Source organism: Pinus tabuliformis, chromosome 1_1, assembly GCF_031772625.1.
Source record: "Pinus tabuliformis cultivar Carrire ecotype Pingquan chromosome 1_1, CPIR1, whole genome shotgun sequence".
NCBI classification, from domain to species: Eukaryota; Viridiplantae; Streptophyta; class Pinopsida; order Pinales; family Pinaceae; genus Pinus; species Pinus tabuliformis.
The window spans coordinates 362,953,711-362,973,936 of NC_142297.1; the positions used below are offsets into that span (position 1 = coordinate 362,953,711).

At 38.3% G+C, this 20,226-nt stretch overlaps 1 long non-coding RNA gene across 1 annotated transcript in view; it reads left to right on the forward strand.

Moving 5' to 3' along the window:
- Positions 1-20,226, forward strand: part of LOC149213106 (uncharacterized) — a 155,173-nt gene that overhangs the window by 36,393 nt on the left and 98,554 nt on the right. The gene's annotated exons all lie outside the window — the stretch shown is intronic.

Below are 20,226 nucleotides of genomic sequence, written 5' to 3' on the forward strand. Positions count from 1 at the left end.
TAAAAATGGCCCAGGCTGTCGAGGCTATATTCCTGGAGAAGTGACTTGCACCATCAACATGACCGATATATGGTGTGGATGATGGATCCGTCTGAAAGGTAGAAAAGATGACAGATGAGATGATGCATCCGACCTAACTTCATGACAGAAATAAAGACATGCAAATCAAAGAGATAAGCTATGAGAAAATTTTCTTTAGGTAGATTGCATTGGGATTATTAGGAAGGAAATGGCCTTTAGAATCCTCCAAAAATTATTCCCCCTTACCTAAGTTCAAGGGTAATTAGGGGTAGACATAGCTTCCATGATGTCCTCATCAAAATGAAAGATGAGCGGAGAAGAGGAATATTGACTACATCATGCAGTGCGGTACTTAGTGCATCAACCTGAGAAAGAAGGTTCACATACACATCATATGGAATGGTAGACGACAATATAGTAGATGAAGGATCTATGCATGTTGAGACCTGGGATTCTGTCGAAAGAGGTTGAATAGAAGCGCGCTTAGAAACCTCAAAAAGGATTGCCTATGAGGAACTCAAGGATGATGATAGGTAAAGGATATGGCCCGTGGTGTCCATCATCTCGACATCTGGGGAAGGGACCACGATGGTGGGACCGGATTCCCCCTATTCTGATTTACTATTCGTACATGAAGAGGAGAGGGTGATCCATTATGAGTGGTCTCATATTCGCGAAGTGCCTTAAGGAAATCACAAAATTCGTTGAGATGAGGGCAACAATGGGAGTAGTCACCATGATGATCACACAGGGCACAAGGGTGATTTTTGCGTAACGTTCTGAGTTTCTTGGGTGGACCCGGTAAGTTAACATGGACTTTAGGGATATTTGACTCAGGGAACATTTCATGAACCAAAGTTTTGAGATGAGGAAGCTGAGGAAAATTATTGGTCACGTGCCCCACAACTTTACACAAAGCGCATAGAGGTGATGACTTTGGGGCCTTGGGGACTGGAGGAGGTTGGGGAGCCTTGTCCTTAGGTTCTTTCTTCTTAGATTTTCCCCCCTGTCTAGATTCTTTCACAATAGGAGTGGGTTTCTCTTGAGGTTGTGATGGAACTAAAGTAGTGGTAAAGGCCGTAGGGACCAGTGGAACCAGGGTCAGAGCACGATAAGGTCTTAGCTGACCAGGAAGAATTCTTGCAAGGGAATCAATGTACCATACGGGGATCCCTAAAGTCATGTTAGGAAGGACCAACGAAGCCATGACAGGGACATAAAATATTACAGGAGCGGGAAATAAGAAAGGTATCTAGCCTGCAAGGTAATGTCCCGGCGGAACAACAACTGGATGGTTGAGACTTGGAGGAACAGTTCCTGGGGGAAGATAGGAGAGGCACCCACAAATGGAGGAGGTCCTCTGGGGTGGATCTGGATGGCTCGGCTGGGATGGTAACCGCACAATGCAGAGGAGCTCGTTGTGGATCGAATATACCAGACTACTTGAGGACAACCTGTGACGCTGAAAGATTTAGGCTCTAAGATGAGAGGGGGAGGACCATGGAAAGAACCCAACAATGAGGAATCTTTATAGAATCTCGGTGAAACACTAGTGAGAGGAGTTGAAGACTTCTTATCTAACACTGATGAGATAATGGACTTGGGGGATGTCACGGATGCCGGCTCGTAGTAAGTCAACTGATCTATGGTAACGATCTTCCCTTCATGGGGGAAGCACATCTTGCGAAAAATCGTAGATGCGACAACTAACATGACATGTATAGCTATGAACCAAGAGAATGTTGTAATCTAAAGGGGCATCAATAACCTCAATATCTACATGGACAGTCTTGCCCACAAGGGTCATTGGATAGTTGTGGTAATGCTAAGAGGCTAGGAGGAGTGTCTGTCCCAAGCATGCAAAATGATGGTGGATGGGGACAGCTCAGGTGACTAAAGTTTTTTCCAAATGGTAGTGGACATCATACAGGTGGATGCACCATCGTCAGTAATGCATCAAGAGATGATGACATTATGGACTCGGACTAGTACCTAGAAAGAAACGAAGCAAGGCAATGGGGGATGTTTTGATGTATCAACTGGGAAGACAATCAAACGATCGCCAGAAGGATCTACTATGCCCAAAGAAGTTTTTAGAGCTTTCTTTTGAGATGGGCATGATTGGAGTACATCCAGCGTCGACATGGCGGCAGGTGATTGTGCCAAGTCATCTACTATAATGTATGTATGCAAAACTCGGTTAGAAGTCGTGTTATGGCATAATGGTCCCTTTGGGATCTTGGGAATTACCTCAGCTTTAGGTTGAGGGATCTGTAATGGAACATTTGATGTCGTAAGAGGCTTAGTAGAAGCTTTGGCTTTGGACTCAGTGGTGGACGAAGTTGATGGCTTATCATATTGACACGATCGAGTTTGCAAGTTGATATCAGGCGGATTAACCTCATCAGAGCTCATCATGAGGATCTAGTAGTCACCAGGACCAGAAGGTTGGGGAGGGTGGGTTGCTTGACCTGCGTGAGGCTGAGAAGAAAAAAATCCTTGTTGAGGGAAATGATTTGTAAGCATTGTCAGTTGAGATGGTGCAGGATTCTGAGGCAATTGTTGGCCTCTAGAAGCTGCTTGAGCTTCCCACATTTGGCACATTTGGGGTAAGATAGGACACTCATGTGTATAATGGCCATGTACACCACAACATGCACAAGGCTTGTTCGTACGAATAGCCTTGTTTTGCTTGGGTTGGCTTCCCTGTTGTTGGTTGTTGGTGTTAGGCTGGTTCCCCTGGGATTCACTATGTTGATTACCTTGATTACCCTGGTTACCCTTGTTACCGTTGTTGCCCTTCCCCTTATTATTTTCTTCAAATTTTGGGGATTTTTTGCACTCTGCTGTGTAAACACCTGACCCTGAGGGGGTAGTATCTATGGGGGATGAGGATGCATGGGAGGCTACGGTGTTAATGCTTGAGGGGCTGGAGTGCTCGACTGTTCATAATGATGAGCAATAGTTTGGTAGATAGGTTGGGGCCCTGAAAACATGCTGCTAGCAGGAGGGGCATAAGTGTTGGAGGAACTGATTCCCCCCTGTGGATGGCCATAACTTTGCTGAGTATATGGGGAAGGATGAAAGAGTTCCAACGATACTGTCGGCAATGTGAGATTCCCCCGTTGCATTGGTATCTCCAGGACGGGGAAGGTTTGGAATGACGGTATAGACAGAACCAGATTGCACATAAATTAGGTCATATCTCAGAGCGGTTTGGGGAGCATCTTCCTTAGTCTGAGGAAAATGGGATGCGAAATATTTTCCAATGGGTGCAAAAAGGCTCCTGGGAAACCAATCTAGATAGACACGGTCTTAGAAGTGTGGGGCACGACATGTGCTCCTCCTTCTACACCACTTTTGAACATGGTCGAAAAGGTGAGTGGCAGAGGACTGACGAATTGAGGTCAATATATTTTATCAGTGTCGTATCGAAGAGGTATCTAGAAATATGAGAGGAACAATTTAGCAAGTGTCATGAAAATGGAATGAAATGTGGCAGGCTAGTCTACATACCATTTTGTAGCGTCTCTAGTGAGCGTATGTTGGAACAACTGAAAACAAATGAAGTCATCAGTAATGGAGTTGGATGAACACCACATGTGGATGGAATGAACATGATCAGTAGGATCCTCTGCAGAATTACCCTCAAACTTTGGGATATTTGAGGGAAGCTTAGTCGGCATAGCATGCCAACCAGCATCGTGGTGTATTGGGTTGTTTATCAACTGGCTAAAATCCAGGAGACTTAAGCCAGCCATAAAAGGGAGTATGGGAGTTTTCTGAATGGTTCATGAGATTGCTCCTCTAGATGTGATCACTAGGGTAGAACTGGAGCCAACACCAGGTTGGGTTCCTACACCAGCTGTGGGTCCAAACATGGTGACAATATGTGGTGAAGGAGGCTCAGAATCAAATGAACCAGGAGAAGAGTCGGTATGGGGACTTAGAGGGCTATGAACTTGAACCCAGTGGGGAGGAGTAATATGCCCGAGTGGAAAATGGGGATGAAGCTATAAGAGTCTCTGTGACAAGTGCCTTGGTGGCGCAATGGTGGTAAGACACATGTGACATGAAAATGGTGAAGGGAGATCAACAATATGACTTTGTCTCGATGAGGGGAGATAAATTTATTATGTTCAGTCTTGGCTTGGGGGTGTAAACCAATCGCCCTTCGCTTAAGGTGTGCTTGTGTGTGCAAGTGTATTTATTGATTAAGCCCAGATCACATTTGTAAAAGAGAAAAAAATTGTTGAAAATAAACTAAAATTAACAACAGTAAATGAACAACAAAACCATTGACTAAACCCCACCCAAACTGAATTTGCAAACATTGTGCTAGTTAGTGGTGAAACCGACTGAAAACACACTAAAAGTTTCAAGGGATATAAGTGTTGGTGTGACTGGGATGAAATGACACTAGGCTGCTGGAAAGTGGTGCAACAACAACAAAAAACTAGAGAGGAAGATCGGTACACAAAGATAGGTAGATGGGTGTAAATCCTAGGGCAACCGATGGGACCCTAAGGCCAATGACCAAACAAGGTTTAATATGAAACCATGGATGGAAACAACTTATCTTTGGAGATCTAAAAGAAAAGGGTACAGATCTGGAAAATATGGCTGAAAGTGTTGGAGAAACTCAAACTTCTTACTCAGCTCAACTCCTCCTATAAAGGTGGAAGCACACTCAAAGCCGTAAGGGGATAAATTCCACTTTGATGAGTAAATCGGAGTAGATCAAGGCCTAAGAAGGATAAGACAGAGGTCAAACAACCCAACACAGAGCTCTCAACAAAACCCAGAAACAGATTTGATAAAAACTTGGAAACCCTAAAATCGCAGGTACTAACCTATTTTTAGGGGGGGTCGCAGTTTTTAGGGTGAAATATGCACTCTAGACTTGATATCGCACTTTTTGGGCTAAAAAGTGTGATTTTCGATCCTTGATTCCTGGTCGGAAAATCTCAGAAAAAACTACCATCTTCGTCGCAGCTCATTCCTGTGACCTGCGGAAAAGACCAGAAAACTTGCAAAAGTTAGAAATTTGACATATCTAGGGTTAGAAAGCTAGTAAATAAAATTAAGAGTCTGAACAAATAAGAAACCCTAACCTAAAAACTGAAGGTCACCCAAGTTTCTGGATCTGAAGTAAAAAACCAATGGATTTGCCAATTTTGTTGTAGTGTTTTTGTCTGAAAGATGTACGAAAGGAACCCACTTAAGACTACGGATGAAAAACAGTCTGAACAATATAAATGGCTACTAAACATTGTAGATTTGCAGCAAATGATAGAAACAAAACCTAGCAAAGTCCTGACCTATGACACAATCATAGTTAAACAGCAAAAAGAAACAGTAATAACTCCAATCATCCAATGGAAACCAGATATACAAAGAATATATTTTATTATAACACCTGTGAAGGGAACAAATAAATTTTACCAGTCCCCCTCTATGGGATGGGTTCTTGTCTATCCTAAAACGTCTTCAGCTTGTGTAGAGTCTCTCTCCTCTATAATGTGAAAACCCAACAAATAAAATGTTTGAGCTTAATGGAACTCAAATGGTAGAGAAATGGTGTGCGGCAATGAAAATAATAAGAGTTACAGCAATGAGTGCAACAACGAAAATAATCAAAAGTGAATAATGAATGGAAAACCCTTCTATTTATAACAAAATATTGAGTTATCCTCAAATAATGAGCAATAATAAAATATTATTAACCCCATTCTTGGAATAACAACTTGGAATATTTTATTATATTTGGTTAGGAGGGAAAACGTATTTAAACTTTTATTTAGAAATAATAAATAAAAAAATGATTTATTTATCATCTCAAGAAATTTGTTAAGGAATAATAAATAAATAATGATTTATTTAATTATTCCTAACGGATTTAGTCAAATTTGACAAGGAATAATAATTAATCAGTGATTAATTAATTATTCCTAGAGAAAAATAAGATAATTAATAATCTATCTTTTGATTTTTCATAATTGGGTCAAATATGACAAGGAATAACAATTGAACAATGGTTTAATTAATTATTCCTAGAAGAAAATAAAATAAATAGTGATTTATTTAATTATTCTTCATGGGTTTAATTATAAATTACTTAACAAAGGTGGTTTATTAAGTAATTTCTCACAATGAAAGCAATTTTACTATGGTAAAATTGACTTTACATGGTGTACTTTGATCCATCTAGTAAATTAGGCTAGATGATCAATTTTTGGTGATAACACTTTCATCAAAGGGGACCGAGTTAAACAGGGAGAGAGGGCGGAATATTTTTTCTTTAGCAAGTGAATCTAAGGGCCATTGAGGATAGAACAAATAGCCATAGGCATAGATTGTATCAAAACACTCTACCGACATTGCTGAGCTATGGATTAGGTCAACAATGGTCTGATCCACCATTTCACCTTCCGGGAGGCACCTCACCACGAAAGGGAGTATTCAAATCACTAGAGCAAGGAGGTCGGCCAAAAATCACGTAGACCCATCGAGTCAATCACATGGGACTATACCACTGACAGAGTGGAATTCAAGGCACTCATAACCAAACAGTCGCATTGTTGATATGAAGGGTGATGTTTCTCAGTAGCAATCGAGGTCACGAGGAGGGTAATTTTGTGTGTTAAAATGAACACCGAGCCATCTAATGAGTAGAGGTGTTAGATTGGTTTTATCCTCTGATTCGTTCCAATGGAAGGCGAAAGGGAGTATGAGTGTTACATGTTTATTAGTTGATATAGCCTAAGCATTGGTCGCACCAAAACACTATCACAACCACTGTCTGAGCAGAAAAAGGAGTTGAGAATCCCCATATCTGTTCCAGGCGAAAGGAAGTGGACATAGCCTGGGCATTGCACTATCACCACAACCCTCTAAGTGTAGGAAGGATCCGAGCAAGTTTTATAGGCTTTGGTTCTGGCATTGACCTTCGATTCATTATGGGAGCCATAGTTGTCATCACTCTTAATAGCAGAGACAAGATTATTTTTACCGTAGCGTTGGTCAAGGAGCCAACCATGGTCCTCTTCAAGTGCACACCAAAGTATTTGTTTTATTACATTAGATAAATTGATCTCGCTACATCAAGATCACTCACACATTAGTCATAGAGGCAAAGACACTATGTTTTTGCGGAATTGAGTAAATTATATTTCATCAAAAGATTTTGTGGTGGGTCACCATAATTAAATAAAGTAATGCTATGTCTTTTTTCGTTATATAGTATGTTGCATTATGTGGTTGGATTGGTGTAGAGGTTTATCATTGTTGAATATAGTCTTATGCCTATACATTTGAAACCTCTAACATCAAATTCAATGTCGCACATGATCCATTGATCACTCGCAAGGGCATAATTATTGGGTCCACAAACTCTTGATTAGCGTATGAAGATCTAAGTCTTTACCTGAAAACTGATTCTCTTTCCATCTAGACAGATTTTCCGCTCAAAAATCTCAGTGTGGAAGCATGAAAGATGGTGGGTTATGGACTAAACCATGTTTATAGTTTTGAAAATTTTGATTGGTTTTAGCATTTGACAAGGGGTTTGTCAAATTTTGGAGTTTGATGATAGAAAGGAGATTTTGTGTTAAAAAAAAAAGGGAATAGGAAAGGAAGGAGGTGGTACAATCATCTTACTATTACCAATCAAGTTTGTATTTACCTTATCTTGGGGCAAAATCCATTGAAGAATTACTGTATTCATGCTTTGGTATGAGGGGAGATGTAACTTTCCCTGGAAAACACTCATAAAATTTTGGACAAAATTCTAGATAAAATAAAAGAAACATGGGGCCTTTTCTTAGCAATACCACTTTATAATACAATAGCAAGTCTTTCTCAAAAATTGTGTATGCAAAGAGGAGCTAAGTTCTTCGCACTTGGATCTTAATTGCAACGAACAAAGTCAACCATAGACCTTTAGAAATTGGAGGAATTAGACACATGGCTCTTAGAGGTGGGGCAACCAGAATGGAGGAAACTCAGTTGGAATCTCAAGCCATCTATGCTTGCATTAATACAACCCAAACTCTCGGAGCATCCTTGTGAAGAGGTCAAGCTCACAATTGCTTCTTGTCTCAGCAAGATCATAGCTTTAACATCCCGAGTATTGTCTTACAATAATGATCTTATGAGGGAGATATTGTAGTTGATAGTGGAAGGCCTTAAAGGGTTGAATAACATCATGCTTCTTACCTTTTAGAACCGATGTAGAAATTTTAACAGTCATGGCAGAATTCAACTTTGCCACATTCATACTGAATTTGGAATGTGATGAGTTGATCTTTTAGTTGCTCCATAACTTTTACACCAGTATTACATCAACTCATTTAGACCATGTCAAAACAAGCATGCAAAAGATTGTGTCTCTATTATTAGAAGGCCATGCTCACATATGCAAGATACTAAGATGTAAATTGTTGACCATTTGGAGGAAGGACCACAAGGATCCTATGATCTAGTTGAGAAGTTTGTTAGGATGTAGGTTTTAACCCTGTATAGAAATTAGCTGCATACGAATTCTAAAACACATAAAATAAACAATAGTGAGAGCATAACACATAAAACACATATACACAGAGATTTTCCCCTGGATCCCAAAACCGGGACTACCAGCTTGAATTTTCACTATGTTCCTTTCAATGTTATAATACATATTTATACATGCTGAAGCATCCAATACAATGGACTGAAAAAACCATCGTGTCCAATACCATGGACCGATAACCATCGTGTCCAAAAAAACATGTGCGGAAATCGTGCACAAAACCATAGGTGGGTTTGCCCAACCTAACATAGGGTCCAAAATCAAAATTTTCTGGGGCACTACCCCGGATCCCATAAAGTGGTGTTACGGGTGCCCCTCAAACCCCCTGTTAACTATGTGGAAAGAATATAACACAACCCAACATTATCCCACTTCTTGTTTTCTTTCCATAGGGGGGCCACAAGAGAGCTTAGTCATTTATCCAGCCCTACAACACCCATTGTTTCTCTACACCAAGAGAACTTCTCAGAGCTCACAAATTTTGCCAGTGCATCTACAGTATTCTTCAAAGTGTCCACCTTTATCAGCAACACCTTTTTGTCTTCTATCATATCCCTCACAAAGTGATACTGAACATCAATGTGCTTTGTCTTTGAATGATATGCGGGGTTCTTTGCCAAGAAAATTTCACTTTGGCTGTCACAGTCTATCTTTATAGCTCCCTGTACTAACCCAATACTTGAACACAATCTCTGCAACCAAACTACTTCCTTGCTTGCATGAGTGGTTGCCATGTATTCTGCCTCTGTAGTTGATAGTGCCACTACAGATTGTTTCTTACTCATCCAACTGACTGGCCTCCAAATAGGTTAAACACATACCCACTTGTAGATCTTCTTTGATCCAGATCTCCAGCCCAGTCTGCATCAACAAAGCCATGAATATCCAACATTTTGTCCAATCCTAGTCTTCCTTGGTAGCACAAACCATAGTCACTAGTGCCACACAAATACCTAAAAACTTGCTTCACTGTTGTCGAGTGCTCCTTCCCTAGTTTTGACATAAACCTACTCAATACTGCCACTGCATGTGCAATGTATGGTCTAGTACATACCATTGCATACATCAGGCTACCGACTGTACTTGGATATGGAACACGGGACATGTCCTCTTCCTCTTATTGTGTCTTGGGACACTGTTCAGTTGATAACCTCACACCTACAGGAATAGGAACCTTCACCGGTTTACTATCCTGTATATTAAACCTCTGCAGTATTGTCTCGACATACTTCCTCTGGTTTAACCAGAGCTTCCTCTTTGCCCGATCTCTTTTAATTTCCATGCCCAAAATATAGTTTGCAGCACCAAGATCTTTCATGTCAAATTTGGAGGACAATTGGGTCTTCAAATCATGGATAATTTCTTTGTCATTTACAACCAGCAACATATCATCCACATACAAGACCAAATAAATAACATAGTCACCAATTAATTTAAAATACACACAATGATCTGCTCTGCTTCTGCTGAAGCCAAGTCCTTGTATAAATGTATCAAATTTCTGATACCACAACCTTGGTGACTGTTTTAACCCATATAAAGACTTCTTTAACTTGCATACCAGTTCTTTCTTACACTTCACCGTAAAGCCTTCAGGTTGCTTCATGTAGATTTCCTCTTCTAGATCCTTGTGAAGAAATGTTGTCTTCACATCCATCTGTTCTACCTCAAAATCAAAAGTAGCAACAACAGATAAAAGTAATCTAATAGAAGTCACCTTGGCAACAGGAGAAAAAATATCACCAAAATCAATTCCTGGCACGTGGGAATAACCCTTGGCTACCAACCGAGCTTTGTATTTCTCCACCTTTCCTTCTGCATTTGTCTTCTTCTTGAACACCCATTTGCTGCCAATGGGTTTCCTTCTAGCTGACAACTCCACCAAATCCCAAGCCTCATTTTTGTGCAAAGATGCCATTTCATCAACCATGGCCTCTTTCCAGAGTTTTCCATCCTCTGCATCTACTGCTTCCTTCACAGTTCTGGGATCATCATCAATAATAGATAGAGCAAAATTTTAACAAAAAGCAGATGGACTATACCTTTTTGGCTGCCTTCTTTCTCAAATTGATCTTCTGAGACCCGAAGTTTGTGGCTCTTCATCTTCTGATTCCTCCTCTGCTTTAGAGTATGATTCTTCCTCCTTTAGCTCAAACTCTATCTTCTCAGGTTCCTTTGGTTGGACTTCATGTTTAATAACATCTTTCGCCTCTTTGAACAGCACATCTCGACTGTAAACAAACTTCCTTGTTACTGGCTTCCAAAGCTTATAACCCTTTAAACCATCTTTATACCCAATAAAGATGCACTTTTCAGATTTACTATCCAACTTGGTTCATTTCTCCTTTGGAACATGTACATATGAATCACATCCAAATACCCTCAGATGTGAAAGAGAAGGTTTCTTACCATTCCATACCTCTTGTGGAGTCTTATCCTCCAACACTGATGAAGGTGACCTGTTGACTAGGTAACATGTTGTATCCACTACCTATGCCCAGAATTCCTGCCCTAACCTGGCACCACTGAGTATGCTTCTTGCCCTTTCCATCAATGTCTTGTTCATTCTTTCTGCAACTCCATTTTGCTGAGGTGTATATGGAGTAGTCTTATATCATGCTATACCACACTTCTTATAGAATTCTTCAAATTCCTTGCTGCAAAACTCTCCACCATTATCTGTCCTCAACACCTTTATTTTCTTCTCTGTCTAATTTTCCATGAGAGCATTAAATTCTTTAAACCTGTAAAAGACTTTAGATTTCTTCTTAAGGAAATATATCCATGTATTTCTTGAGAATTCATCTATAAATGATACATAGTACACAGACTTACCCAGTGATGGAACCTTCACAGGTCCAAACACATCACTGTGCACAAGCTCTAATATCTGTTTCGCCCTCTTACCATGAGAGAGGAAACTCACCTGATTCTGCTTCCCATATACACAATTTTCACAGAAATCAAAATCCAGAGAGCTATTACTCATACCTTCTACCATACCTTTACCATGAAGTATTCGAAGGCCTTTCTCTCCTATATGTCTAAGCCTTTGATGCCACAACATGGTCTTCTCTCTAGAGACCACTATATTTTCTGCTCCACTTTCACGAACCATAGAACTGTTGCACCCATCAACAACCGTGCAACCTTGCAGCTTGTACAGAGTTCCAATACGAACTCCCCGCATCAATACCAGTGCTCCCCGAACCATCTTGCAGGTATCTTTCTCGAACACTGTCTTTACACCTGCATCATCCATCTTGCTTACAAAAATCACATTTCTAGCCAATGTAGGAATATGTAGAACACTAGGAAGTGTTCTAACCCTTCCACCTTGCAACTTCAACTTTACTTTTCCACGACCAATGATTCTATCCTTCCTATCATCCCCTAAGAAGACATCACCACCATCGTATTTCTCATACTCACAGAACCACTCTCTATGGGAAGTGAGGTGAAAGGATGCACTTGAGTCAATCAACCATGCCTCATGATCTACATGTGTACTTGAAGAAGCCAAGTACACATCCCCACCTTCATTTGAGGTAGTTTTCGCCTCTGTAGAAGGAGCATCATTAGATCCCTTTACTTTATCAGGAGCTTTAGATTTACAGTCCCTTTTGTAGTGCCCTTCCTTTCTGCATTTCCAGCACACCACCTTTACAGGTTTTCATAAAGACTTAGATCTCCCTCTAGATTAAGATCTCCCACTCGATGACTTATTTTTGTTTCTATTCTGGGACTGTCCTCATACAGACAAGGCATTATCGTTCTGGCTACCTATTTCAATAACTAGACTATCCCAAGAATCTGGTAGAGAACACAACAAACATAAAACACATATACATAGAGATTTTCCCCTGGATCGAAAAACTGGGACTACCAACTTGATTTTTCATTATGTTCCTTTCAATGTTATAATACATATTTATACATGCCAAAGCATCCAATACCATGGACTGAAAAAACCATCGCGTCCAATACCATGGACCGAAAACCATTGCGTCCAAAAAACATGTGCAAAAATCATGCACAAAACCATAGGTGGGTTTGCCCAACCTAACATAGGGTCCAAAATCAAAAAAAATTGAGGCGCTGCCTTGGACCCCATAAAGTGGGGTTACGGGTGCCCCTCAAACCCCTTGTTAACTATGTGGAAAGAATATAACACAACCCAACATAGGAAAAACATAAAATTACTCAAAAGGGTGCTCACTACGAAGGAGTTGATAAGGATTGATGGAGGAAGCAAGAACAAAATATGCATCAATAATGAACTAAGGATGAGAGGACTATGCTTTATCTGCAAGGGACCTTGGGCCCTTAACCATTCATGTCCAGGTGATAAGAGGAAACAAGGGCAGATCATGAAGATTCATCCATAGTTGGTTTCACTGGTTTTTAGAAGAGAACATATGAAGGATCCAAGTAGTCAAGTACAAATGGTGAGCAACAACACCATGTTTTTCAGAGAAACTTATAGGATAGGTCGATGATAATCAATCAACTTGACAAAGTAAATTAGGAAAGGAACGAGGGACTTCCTCCTGATGATGAGGTAGTTGAGTCTATAGATATCCAGGAGAACATCCATAAAGAGTATGGACAATCAGGTATAGATAACATTCCACCAATACATCCATGTTTTACAATCAAAGAGGGTGGACAACTTATCCCCACATGTGAAAAAGGCCAGGAAGAAGACATTCTAGGAGAACCAAATGAGGAGCCAATAATAATAAACCAACATGATGAGCATGATCATGCAGGGTATCATGACAAATATAGTATGCAGGATAAGCCATTTCTGGAGGGTCAAACAAAGGTTCAAGTTAAAGTTGTGGTCATGGGGCATCCGGTGCAGTCAAATATAGAGACATTATGTAGGGCATGAGAATTTCTAGTAGAGGACTTTTGGGAAAGGATCATGCATTTCAAGACAGATCTTACGATGTTGAAGTAGAAAGTCGGGGCAGCCTGAGACACTGTCTTATAGGAGAATACAAAATTTGAGGACCTCATAGGGGTATGTGTTGAATCAATGACCTAGTTGTCTAGTGTTGAGGAACGACTCAAGTCCCTCACAAGGCAGGAAGAGGAGTACATTTGGGAGTTTCAAAGCAGCCCTCTACAAGAGTACATAGATAAGGCTTGCAGCTCTACCAACCTGCCATTATACATTGGGGATAGCAAGGAAGAGTTATACAAATGGATCATGATGGGTGATTGGGTGGAGCAACATGAGTTGAGCATTAGGCAACATCAGCATGGTAGATTTATTCCATGTGCAGGGATTCATGCATTATATACTTCCCACGAGATGGATTTACGAGAGATTATGAGTTGGAACTCTATTGACGAGATACTCTTAGCCAAGGGCATATTGCAACTTGGGCCCTCAAGCACAATGGAGGGCTGAGGTGGTGTCATAACCAACATGTCCTAGGACTTAGGTGGCATTGGGATCTAGGAGAATCCATTGGGGGTAGGATTGACCAAAGGATTGTTTTGGATTCAGGTATCGAAGGATCCATTCATGATCATTTAGAATGGAGGCATGGAATAACACATTGGGTTGTATGGGATCTTGGTATCAATATACAAATGCTTCTTTTGTGGATAGAAGTGGATTACCTGAGGGCAAACAATCTTTGGGTGGGAGGATTTGTAATATATATATATATATATATATATATATATATATATATATATATATATATATATATATATATATATATTTGGATATGGTCAAAGTGGATGGAATCTTCCCATGGTATTTAATGTGGCAGTTGCCCATGGTATTTTCCTTTGTTTTTCGAGGGAAAACAATAAAATAAAGTCTCTAAAGAGTCAATCAAGCCTATAAAAGGGGATAGGAGAGTTATTTATCTATTTGGATTTTGTTGTGAACTTGGCAAGGCTAGTTCTAGTTGATCCTAGGTATGAAAACCCATGGGAGTAATTTGTGTAGTGGATCCATCTAGGATCTATGATTTTGCTTCAATATATTTAATTTCTTTGTTGATGGGTAGCCATACATGCCAAGGCACGGGCTTTAGTAGGTCTTGTGTGGGCATGTAATTTTGTTTCTATTTATTTACATAAATAAGAGGCTGCATTCTTAGATCTTTATTGTGTTAGGTGTTTTTAGTGCAAGAATTTCATTAGAACACCTAGAGTGTACCATATCTCATTAAAATTTTGATGTTGGGATATTACAGGATTCAATCATGCAATATTTGCATGTTAGTGGAGCCCTATAATTTGTGGATGAGATCATCAACGCTACCTTTATTCATGAAATTTTAAAAATGACTACAATACTTACAATCTCAAACTCCTTCCTAAAAAACAAAATCGTAGGGGTCAAAGGAAGGGCTTTATGAAACCTCTTTTCAACTTGAAACAAAATATAAGGAGGCAGGCCATAGGTTCTCCACCACCCCAACTTAAGTTCAAATGAATGGTTTATAAAGTAGTATGAGAGATTCATCACAACTGATTTGAGGGGTAAATCCTCCAATTTTGAACTCAATTGTTTTTCCTTAAAAATATCTTCAATAGCCACCAAATATCTATAATAGTAATCTTATTATGAATCGAGCTAATATTATTACATGAAAACACTTGATACTAGATAAAACTATATACATTTTTAATAACATTAACCACCAAAAATACATTTCTAAAAAAATAATAAATAAAGTGATTCTATTAAAATAAATTCTCAAAAAATAAAAAATAAAAACATTTATTAACAAGACTACCAAAACCAAAATATCTTACATAGACAAACATATTATTATCTTACATAAAAAGACCTTATTATTAGTAATAATTAAAAAATATACCACACATACACTAGATTTTCCTTCAGAAGTATAGAGTTACATGTGATACCTAAATTCAATGCAAGATTACCTTATTATTAATAATAATTAAAAAGTATACCACATACACTAGATTTTCATATAACCACACTAGATTTTCCTTCCGATGTGATACCTAAATTCACATGCAAGATTATGGTAAAAGTCCACCAAAAAAAGAATTCACATGCAAGATTATGCTAAAGGGTCAGTGGGTCCCATGATAAAAGTAAAAGTTTTTGAACAGTCACAAATACTAAAGAAACCATATTTATGATTAAACACTTCAATCCAAATTCCAAGAGCACCAATAATTCAGGTTTGTTTATTTTTCAACTAATTAAATCATATTGGCAATGTTCAAAAACAACGCCTCACCAAACTCATTCCTGTGTTGGTGTACTATTTGTCACGACACAAATAGTACAGCGAATCAAATAGTACAGTGCTTATTCTATTTTTTTTTGTTTTGGAGATGGATTTTTTTTTTCTAACATTTGAAATTTTGACAAAATGAATATAGTACTCTGGATGATCCGAGTCATAATTTTCTAAACAATAATCACAAAAAGTTAAAAATGTACCTTATTTTTAAAAACTAAAAATATTTATTTTTTCACTTTAATCAGAACAAAGATTGTTTTTAAAAATATTGACATTTTTCGCTCTATAATAACAAAGATTTCAATTTTTTTTCCGCCCAAGAAAAATAACTCCTTGGTCACATTGCGCGTGCAGAAATCTCGGCAGAGTTTTTTTCTTTAGCAGAAAACTCGTCTGCCCATCTGTGCGAATAAATCTCAGTAATCCCCGTAATTATGAATGTCTTTATGACCTTATTGTGGAAAAACAGCTTAGTCTTAATTATTGGAGAAACTGAAGGTAGCGTGGCACCGTAATCCCTGCGCGGTGTACTGACATAGAAGGTTTTGGGTGGTACCGTTTATGAATGCACTAACTTAACCATGTGTATCAAAAACTATATACATTTTTAATAATATTAACGACGTGTATCAAAAACTATACAATTTTTAATAATTCTTCATATGGAAGGTAACAGTTTACTTGCAAGTTTGGAGGTAACAAGGTACATTAGGAGGTAACAACGTACAAGGTACATATGGAAAGACATATGGGAGGTAACCTGTACAAGCATAAAAAATGCTTAGAAGAATATATGTGTGCTCTGACTTCTCAGCAACATCAAGGAAAGACTTAATTTCAAAAATAAATTCTTTAATGATCTCTGTACCTATTACTTACCACTTCAGATAGAAGTGTTGAGCGTGACAACTGCCAAAAAAACATATTATTATTAGACATATTGGAAGTAAACTTCTTGAACTAAGCATAAAATATAATACTTATATTAAAAAAACCTATACAAAAATCCCAAAACTTAGAAGATTGGCCATTCTTGAACTTCTTTCCTTCTCATTCTCAAGCTTAAAATGGTGATGCCCATGCTTATGATCATAGGGCATAATAGAAATGCCATCCAATAATCCAAATGATGCCATGAACTGCAAATCCTTCTATGCTAAGTATTTATTGTAGCTTTTCTGGAGGATATAGAGCTTGTACCATGCATAAGAATAATACAAATGACTTTCTAATATCTAAAATATCTTTTTTAACTTTGAATAGTAGATTGTCCTCATTTGAGGTTTAGGAATATTCTTAACCATACACAAGGCCATGAATATCTTCTATAGAGTGAAAGGCTTCCTACATATCATATGCCATATGTCATAAGAAAGAGTATAAGGAAAAAATATATTAAAAATAAAAATAATTTATCTCACAGATTCTATAGTAGGTTCACAAAATTTCGTTCAACCCAAAGCTTCCTCTGCAATAGTGAATTCTCGAATAATTAATGCCTACAAGATCAAACTATATCAACCTTCCCATCTAGACAAATATAATCCTATATCTAATTCAATAGATAACATTTTAGATTTCTGGCCCCCATTCGATAGTGATACCTTCTTAAAGGTGTGCCAAAAATCTACTCAACATGACATTATAACTATTTACATCATGGGCAATATGGGTAAACTCCCAACCAAAGTTAAATGGTTTCTAGAATATGATTTTTCTACACATTTCCCTCATCCCATTTCACAGTGGCAGCCAACAATCCAGATGATGCCATCAGCTGCAAATCCTTCTATGCTAAGTATTTATTGTAGCTTTTCTGGAGGATATAGAGCTTGATACAAATGACTTTCTAATATCCAAAATATCTTTGTTAACTTTGAATAGCAGATTGTTGTCATTTGAGGTTTAGGAATCTTCTTGACCATACACAAGGCCATGAATATCTTCTATAGAGTGAAAAGCTTCCTACATATCATATGCCATCCGTCATAAGAAATAGTATAAGGCAAAAATATATTAAAAATAAAAAAATTAGCTCACATATTCTACAGTAGGTTCATCAAATTTCATTCAACCCAAAGCTTCCTCTGCAATAGGGTATTCTCCAATAATTAATTCCTACAAGCTCAAACTATATCAACCTTCCCATCTAAACAAATATAATCCAATATCTAATTCAATGGATAACATTTTAAATTTCTAGCCCCCATTCGATAACGATACCTTCTTAAAGGTGTGCCAAAAATCTACTCAACATGACATTATAACTATTTACATCATGGGCAATATGGATAAACTCCCAACCAAAGATAAATGTGTTGTGCCTTTTTCCCATAAGCATTTATTAGCATACCCTTTTTAGTTGAGAGAAGATCCTTTGGATAGTGGGATACAATCTTTAGTTCTTGTGAGGGCATCCAAAAATCACCCTTGGATAATTGACTACTAGCATCTTTACAACAATTTTTTCTCACTGAGTTGATACCTGTCTCAGGGGATTCAGGGGAGTTTTCCTTGAGGGTCTTTTGCCCAACACTTTGCCTTAAGGTAAAAGTGTGTATGCATTGTTGTATGTAATCTTGATCATCCATATTATCAATACAAGGAGATACAAATCCACCAGTTGAATATGCAATAAGTGTGAAATCAAACAGCTCAAAATGTTCACACTTTGTGTTTTCATCGAAGTTGGCTAATGTTGCATGTTCTTCATCAGAATTTGTCCATATTTGTGCATACTGTTGTATTTTCTTTTTCTAAAGTACAACTTTCATCCACACTGGCCCTTGAATGTGATTTCTCCTCATTCATTTCTTCAGCCTTATCCTCATTATACATCATACTGGACAATCATCATTCTAGTATAGAACAACCTCTGGATGTTATTGGTGAATAATTATAGTTAATGGGTTCTCATGTAACGATTCCCAATACCAATGGAACAACATATAATTTGAATCACTCAAGTAATGAATCTCAATTTAACAACATTATAATATAATTACATTCTACCATAAATACACATCAAGAATGCTTTGCCTCGTAGATTTTAGCACCCATGTATTTGATGGATTTATGGGAATGAAGGGAAATTGGAAAGCCAATGATCTCCTACAGTTATGTATGGCCTTGTCTAGTAACCATGGCCTCTTAGAAAACCAAGATTGAGCTCCAACTCACCCTAGCAAATGAAAATAATGCTCAGGGGAGAGGGAAATGACTCTAGTAAGTAGAAATCCACCCAAGAACGCTTAAGAACACTCCAGGTAAGGAGAGAGAAATTTTTAACAGTTGTACAGAAACCAAATTAGCAACTCCTTGAGGAAATGCAATAGCTCCAGAACCGTGGCAGTTGATCTCTAACTCAATAAGAAAGTGGATTATGAGTAACTTAGAGCTGATGCATTTCATAGAGCATCAATCAATCAAGAGTTTCTGAATGATGCTAATAGAAATTCAATGGAGAGTTATTTATTTCAGCCATGAGCACAAAGACAGGGAGCACATATAATATAACTAAGGAGTAATAATGATGATAACTCATACACCATAAGTTTATTATATCTTAGGAACATATATTAGATGAGAGCCTAGCACATCACCTTCATTGTCAAAAGAGAGATGTCCATGTGCAAATTAACCCTCGCTCCATGTGAGACTATTGCAACATAGCTGCTATGGGAAAATGAAGGAATTGGTCATGGCAGTTAAACACTGAATTGAGCTAGTTTCAGTGTTTTCCAATTAGGGCTATTACATCTTGTCACAGGCAAAGATTGCAGGACATTTCAATATTACAAAGGCAACAATCCAGGCATAGTCACTCTTTGTTTAGTTAAGTCAAAGCTCATGGAGAATGATATCCAGGTGTTTTAGCCTATATTAGACCTCTTTTGGGTAGCAACCAAGAAAGTGAAAAAGCTCGAAGTCTGTAATCCAATGGGAGAAGAAAAACTGAGGATAAAAAGAAGTCTACAACACTTGAAGAAACCGAAGTCTGTGACTAAGCTGAATCTCAATCTAAAGCTATCTATTTGTAGTAGGATCTGAATATCTGTGGTAAAGAGTCAAGGTTTTGCTGTAGTAGCCAAAGATCAGTAATAGAAGGCAAAGAGTCTGTAACTGGAAGTCAGTGTATTATAATAAGAGACTAAACCTGTAATAAGGATAGAAATTCAGAAGTTGCTTCTAACTTTGACTAGGTAGAGACTCAACTATTGACCTTGACTTAAAGAGGAGGGCTGACTTGGAGGGACTCTTTGGTCTTGTGTTGGATATCTCATTTTGAATAAATTCAATAAGAGGAGGATTGTCGGGATTTCCCCTATCGAGAGGTTTTGCCCTCGGTTGATAGCCTAAATCTCTGTGTCTTGTACTTCT